General features: G+C 35.9%; 1 protein-coding gene and 1 long non-coding RNA gene across 5 annotated transcripts in view; one reads left to right on the forward strand and one right to left on the reverse strand.

Moving 5' to 3' along the window:
* Positions 1 to 6,067, reverse strand: part of rhea (Talin_middle and talin-RS domain-containing protein rhea) — a 52,224-nt gene extending 46,157 nt beyond the window's left edge. For all 4 annotated transcript variants that reach the window (XM_012287662.2, XM_012287661.2, XM_012287663.2 and 1 more), the window contains exon 1: positions 5,943 to 6,067. The gene's annotated coding sequence lies outside the window, so the exon portion shown is untranslated. The remainder of the gene's footprint in view (positions 1 to 5,942) is intronic.
* Positions 5,940 to 6,469, forward strand: LOC143264671 (uncharacterized). Its single transcript, XR_013038526.1, has 2 exons — positions 5,940 to 6,079; positions 6,343 to 6,469. It is a non-coding gene; the product is annotated as an uncharacterized LOC143264671 (long non-coding RNA).
* The last annotated feature ends 1,410 nt before the right edge of the window (positions 6,470 to 7,879 follow it).

A 7,879-nucleotide genomic window follows, 5' to 3' on the forward strand; every position in this document is an offset into this window, starting at 1 on the left:
ATGTTACATATATGTCACATATGATAGCTACATTAAATATGAAATTAATTTAAAATAGTCAATGTTACAATTTTACATATGATATACATATGTACCATATGTAACATACGTGTGTCATATGTAACACGTATCATATGTAACATATATAACATACACAAGATATGAGACACTTGAGTTAACATACTTAATTTCCTGACATTGCAAAATTTTTTAAATAATTCAAAATGACAAATTCGACCAATCATTTAGCAGAATATCATATGTGCACCTACGTACCTAAATCTCTGACCACGAGTTTCGATCAGTGGTTCTGTCACATAAAAATGAACGCACGTTCTGTAAAGAAGGGACCAGGGTAATTTGTCCGTCAGAATTGGAAAAAATCGAAAACAAACGCGATCACCTAAGTTCATCAGGAGCCAGAGAAATCGAGGGGATTTCAACATTTTCTATTCGTCGAACTCTTCGTCACGTAATTCAAGCCATGTCACAATATTCAAATTCGTTAGCTACTTTGACAAACGAGGTAATCGTGTGAACAATTTTCGATGCAAACGAAGTGACTTTTCGTGTAACACTGACGTAAACAGTATAACGTTAGAAAATAAATACTGTGTCTAATGTTATGTCCTGTCTAACATTGGGTTTATTGAACACTTACCTATTTCATAATTCTTCTGAAACTGTAAAGTTTATCTTCTTTTTTAAATAACTTGTACTGCATTCTTCGATAATTGTTTGAAGTTTAAAATAGTTGTTGATAATTAACAATGCACACAATGTACACATACAATGTACATGTACGTATCTGAGCAAACTAATTAGAATCCTATTATCGGATATTGATTATTGCTTATTGATTATTGATCTCAAGTGACAACTTGCCAAACACACAAGATATCCAAGTGCTTTATAATAAATTTTATAATTAATTCTTTATTATATATTTTAATGACGTTCATAGCAGATACATATGTAAATATATGTAAATATATATGATTAAATAAAGTTATTTTGCAATATCACTAATACTCAGGTATTATCATGTACATCCATTAAAATTTGAAAGAAATTTCATAATAAAGGGTGTTTACGACACAACCACCTTAATAGACACTGCCAGTTACGACGAATACAGAATCTTGTTCATTGCAGAGGATAATAGCATGCTTCAGAGCTTTTTCTGCTACATTACGTGGATCTGGAAGGATTTTATTTAAAAGCTGACGATTGTTCCATTAAATTGCCTCTTGAGATATGTAGCGGTGAACCGTTCTGCAGACGTTATAAACACCTTTTGGTGATGATGGAAGCGTGAGAGGTCATTGTGAGTTATTGGTTATTATTTACACTCTTTTATAATATTCATTTAGTGATTTTATAAAATATTTTCAGTGATTCTGAGAGTCTTTTCAAGATTTGAATTTTGGAAATTTTTGAATTTTTAAGTTTTCAGATTATCAATTCTCCAAGGGTCCCAATTTCCCAATTCTTGAGTTCTCAAATTTCTGAATCTTCAAATTTCTAAATTCCCCAATTCCCAGATCCCCAAATTCCCACATTCCCTAATTTTCAAATCCCCAAATTCCCACATTCCCCAATTTCCAAGTTCCCAAATTCCCACACTCCCCAATTCCCAGATCCTCAAATTCCCACATTCCCCAATTTCCAAGTTCCCAAATTTCCACATTCCCCAATTCCCACATTCCCCAATTCCCAAATCCCCAAATTCCCACATTCCCCAATTCCCACATTCCCCAATTTCCAAATCCCCAAATTCTCACATTCCCCAATTTCCAAATCCCCAAATCCCCACATTCCCCAATTCCCCAATTCCCAAATCCAGAAATCCCCAAATTCCCACATTCTCCAATTCCCACATCCCCAAATTCTCACGTTCCCCAATTTCTAAATCCCCTAATTCCCACATCCCCAAATTCTCACGTTCCCCAATTTCTAAATCCCCAAATTCCCACACTCCCCAATTTCCAAATCCCCAAATCTCCAAATCCTCAAATTGCTAACTTCCCAAATTTCAAAATCCCTAATTTACAAAATTCCAAAGTCCCCAAACTCCCAAATCCCAATACTTCCAACTTTCCAAATGTCCCTGAGTTAAATCGCGAACTTCACGCAGAAATGAAGTCACTTCTTTAGATAACTGTGCTCGTCACTTTTTTCCGCCGATTATTACTGGCTGTTTGAAAATAACTCGTTCGAGGAAATCGGGCTACTGAAAAGCGCTGTTCTCGTGAGATCGAATGAACTGAACGTAAATAAATTAATCGCTCAGCGAAGTATTCGAAATCTTCACGCAAGTGATCCAACATTTTAATTTATTTTATAACAATACAAATCCGATGCATTAGCGTTAATTATTATATGTAATTGTTTCTGTGTCCACTCCGTTTGAATATCGTTCACCCTTAATCATGAAAATAGTCTAGTAACGAAGTCGTTTGTTTCGTTCGAAGAAATCGGAGCTATAGAAAGGAAACAAATCTGAAGAGGAAAAGATAGAGGCAAATGACCATGAAATTGCATGATTATTCAAGATTACTTTGAACCTTTTGCGTAAATAATACGAAAATATTTGAAGACGTCTATCGTTGCAAATTATAGAAACTTGCAAATCAATTGTGCACATCTTAAAATGTACAGTAAAATTTGTAGTCCTTGTAAAGTACTATAATACAAAATAATAAATTTTGAACACCATAACAGGACAGTAATATTTAATTTCTTTTTGATAAAAAGTACAATGCGTTACAAACATTTGCGGCTTATTATAAAAATACGTTATGAAGTAAATTGCAATTTTATTTATTTGAACATTTTGAATCTACGAGTTTCCCGCCAAATCTGCAGATACCTGAATAAATACATATAAGTGATAATACAATTTACGCATAATAAGAATTATTTTATAGCTGTCGATTTACATATTTAGGGCTGTAAAAAGTAACTGTACAAAATGAAGGTAAATAGTGAAGGAAATGTAAAAATAATACAATATAACGTAATGCAACAAGAACTGCGATACGGGCAACGTGATGTAACGACAAGAGATAACAGAGATAACAATAGTTAAATAAACCGACGATACTCGAATGCAATAGGCTGTACGTACGCAACTTATAGAACTGTCGATCTTTACTTATATTGCCAAATATCTATAAACGATGCAATTGAAATTTTTCAAGCAATTGGAGTAAATTTTTATGCTTATTTATTTATACGGCGATTTAAACAGCTGAAAATTTAACGTGTAGCGATACAATGCGTGGTAATGTAGCGCGGCAATTACAAGATATGGCGATATAGCGCGTGGTAATATAACGCGTGGAATTACTACGCGTGGCGATACAGTGCGTGGCAATTATAACGCGTGGAATTACAACGCGTGGCAAATATAATGCGTGGAATTACAACGCGTGGCGATACAGCGCGTGGCATTTATAACGCGTGGAATTACAACGCGTGGCGATACAGTGCGTGGCAATTATAACGCGTGGAATTACAACGAGTGGCAATACAACGCGTGAAATTACAACGCGTGGCAATTATAGCGCGTGGAATTACAACGCGTGGCGATACAGTGCGTGGCAATTATAACGCGTGGAATTACAACGCGTGGCAATACAACGCGTGAAATTACAACGCGTGGCAATTATAGCGCGTGGAATTACAACGCGTGGCGATACAGTGCATGGCAATTATAACGCGTGGAATTACAACGCGTGGCAAATATAATGCGTGGAATTACAACACGTGGCGATATAACGCGTGGAATTACAACGCGTGGAATTGCAACGCGTGGCGATATAGCGCGTGGAATTACAACACGTGGCGATATAGCGCGTGGAATTACAACGCGTGGCAAATATAACGCGTGGAATAACAACACATGGTAATAAAAAATTCTAAATAATCGAGTGCAGAATCTTATAATTCATCTATCAGTCATGAATGAAGTTACGCAGTCACATTTTCAAGCTTTCGTCAACACTTTGCGTGAGCATAATTTCTTACAATGGATGGAGTCAGAGAGCAGAGATTTCATACAAGAAGGACGACTTACTATTTTCAAGCAACCAGAGTGTGTATTCTACACGCACCGGACATACGCACGCTGCTATTTATACATATAGCTCGTACCGGAACTGTGCTTTCCAGACGCGCATGTTTGGGCTGAGTCAGACCCGATACCAAACGGAAGATCAACTGTTCTATAACAATTATGTGTATCTGACCCAAATTACAGTTAGGATAATATGATACTGGAATTAGAACGCAAAAATGTTGAGAGAAGAACGTAAAATCTGAAAAAGAATTTAAGAGCGTAGACAACTTTTATGACAACAGTTGAAGTTATAGCAATTCATTCGAACGGTTTTGTATCTCGAGCAAATATCTCCGTTCGGGACGAGCCACGGAACGATCCGATGCTTTCTTCCGCTTCCGGCAGGCCATTTTATACGCGTCGATCGGGAAATAAAGATCGTCACTTCGGATAAATTCAATGAAGCCTTAAAGCCGGCTTCTCAACAGACTCCAAGTGGATCACGATAATTAAATTGTGAGTCTGGCTCAATTCCACGGAAATAAATCTGCAGCGGTGCATCGGTCACGCACCGCGCGAATTAAGAACTCTAAATCCGTGAGTGCTTCGCGAACTGTTCGTGGAAAAACTGTTCAGAATCGATAATCGATTGTGCAGTCTGGAACATGCTGTTACCGGGTTGTTGCATGTCAAAAGACAATAGTTGTGAAACTACTCTTTTCTACATTTCCAAAAATTTTATTATTTAAAACTTAATAACTTAGCAATTTAATAAATTAAGAAAAACTTATTTCTATTATAAATTTCATCACTCACATTAAACATTTAAACTCACAAATGTATTTTTGAATCAATTGATTTTTAATGAAAAATTGAACAACACAATCACTGGATAAACTTCTTTTGAAAAATCACTATAAATTGATTGAAAGTTTTCTTCAACAAAAAAGAACCTAAACTAAATTGTACACTGTTACACTTTTCATAAAAGCCACTATAGGAAGTGACTAGAATGTAAACATAAATAATTGAACAATTTATTAAAATCACTATGTAAGAGGGAGGAATTTCACAAAACTGCCAAGTGAAATAAACCATTGAGAAAGCTTCTAGACATTTACACCCTACCTGACCCTGGTGCAGGAGCCAAGAATTCAAAACCAGAAGAAACACCGTACAGAAATTCCCTATGAGTCCGAAAAAAAGATAAACAAGCAAAAAACCATGGAATGGTGGACAGATCGGTTGGCGAATTTCATGCGATTCGAAGTTAACCAAACGCAGAAACTTAATAAAGTCTCGTGCACGATGGTAGCAGATGGGTTTCCCTATTTAACCTCTTACAGCCTGCCTATTGATTTTCTCCGGTCCTATTGTTTTGGCACGTCGCGCATTTAACGAAACGGGAGACGAGAGGAGCGCACGGTTATCGAAAGAGAGAAGGAGATAGGGCACATCTTGCAAACAATCGCGAAATTCGTGATCGATTGTTGCTGCACGAAATGTTGATGCAAAGAAGCACGAACGCAGCAACGAGCTGTCAATTGTCGCCGATGTTGTGAATCATCTCTATTTCGGGAGACACCCGTTGGGTGGTCCTAACCCTCGCGTTTTTGAGGTTAGCTCTCTCGTAATCCTCACGGACTAACGCACGTACGTTCATATATAGCCGGTGGACGAGTGACCGGTAATCTTTGGTAAAATGATCGAATAAATCGAGCTTTATCGGCGAGAAAATGCACAGGAACGATCGGAAAAGTCTAAACGAGGGCAGCACGCCCATCTGTCGGAAATCACGGAAAAATCAATAGAACCGCCGGCAGCATCGGCAACCGGCGCTAACCATCGTATTATCAGATCGTGCTTTCGTTCTACTCACCTTGAAAAATATCCATAGATAGAAAAGGTGTCCTGTTTCGTTGCACAAAATCAATTTGTCACTTCGGCCACAACCACACGTCCGACAACACTCTTGCGACTCCGCCGTTTCAGTTTCGAGCGTTCCTCTCGTTCAAGGTCAGTGACGGCGCGCGTCGCGAAAAAATTGAGGCGCCTTCAGTACCCTCGTTCCTAACAATCAAAACAAATTGTTTTTTCTTTCTTAATCTTCTACAAATTATTTTTAACGTTTAACCTCTTATTTATACCGCGAAAGTATGAATATAAACCTTAATCCATACTTTTGTAATCCTAACTAAACAGACCTACATAAAAAAAGTTTATAAACTTGTTAAAATTTATGAATTTGTTTAATTATAAGTGAAGTAATTTTGTTTTAGAGTAACTATTCAGCAGTGGAGCTTAAAGAAATGGCTTGTTTTGAATTATAAAAATGATTTTATCGAACTGTATTGACTATTGCGGAGATAAGAAATGATAGAGAGCATCAATTCATCTTTTATCGTATATTTATTCATGGCTTTAATTAATTTCCAATTGTAAGGTACACATTCTACATCTACTGATCAAATATTACTGTATGTAAACAGTAAAATGTATGTATATAATAAAAATGTTAGTATACAAATATTGTGTGTCATATAAAATGAATGCAATATATGATTTATGCAATGTATTAGTATATGTACATATACAATATTATCCTGTATAATTGCAATGTGATTGTTCATTATATAATGTGTAACAACAATGTACGTATTGTTTAATAATAATTATACTACTGTCTAATAGTAATATATTATTACAGTGCATAATTTAAAATAATAATATATATTTATATACTGTACAATGTGTAACATTAAAGCATAATAAAAACGTATAATTATAAACTATCTGTACACCTATAATCTCCAACAATAAAACACATAATAATCACATCACATATGAGTCTTGATATAATTTACATATGAGTCTTGATTTCAAACTTCTGCACGAGTATAACAATCGATAACAGCAAGCCTCGGGCCCGTGCGTTGCACATACATCCCTGCCTTCATGCAAATAACTAATCCAAATAAACAGACTTTCCTCTAAAAATAAGAAGATCCGAGCAGCCGCGACAAAAAACATAAAGGAGTACCTTTATGTGCCCCACTTCCCAAATTGTTCGAAATACAATACAAATCATCCACCCTCAAAAATCTCCAAATTCCACAAAATTGCAAGAAAACAATATTAAAAACAAAATAAAAATTTTCACAAGATTAAAATTGTTCAACTTCTTCGAAAAACATCGAAATGCTTGGAGCGACGTGCATGGAATCGAGACCGCACCAAATTTGGTCATGCCAGTCTCCATTCAGAACAGTGTGTTTCGTAGTACACAATGATGTAAGTCGTTTTACGCTACGCTTACTGATATATTCCTTGAAATCATGTGTTAAAAATCGAGACGAGAGTAAACGAGACACCATGTATGTCTCTTTACCTTTTCTGGATGCTCCTCGAGTTGCAGATTTAGGAGTTTGAGTAATACTTATGGCCGCGAAATATAGGAAGATTGATGCATCGATGACATCACGGTTTTTATTGTTGCGTTATTCATGATTTGCATCGTTATAACATCTTCGGTTTTGAGCGATGACTTATGTTATGTTATACTTTATGTTCTGTGGTATATTTCATTGGGATTGTTTAATTCTTGGGAATTGATGGAGAGTTATGTTGTGGAGATGAGGGCTTAGAAAATTAGTGTTAGTATAGACAATTAGTGTTAGGACTGATATATTTCCAAATCTGCAAATTTATAAATGCCCAAATTCTCAAATTTATAAATTTCTAAACCCCCAAATTCTCAAGTTCCTAAACTTCTAAATTCTCCAACTTCTCAAATTCCTAAACTTCTAAATTCCCCAA

Source organism: Megachile rotundata, chromosome 6, assembly GCF_050947335.1.
Source record: "Megachile rotundata isolate GNS110a chromosome 6, iyMegRotu1, whole genome shotgun sequence".
NCBI classification, from domain to species: domain Eukaryota; kingdom Metazoa; phylum Arthropoda; class Insecta; order Hymenoptera; family Megachilidae; genus Megachile; species Megachile rotundata.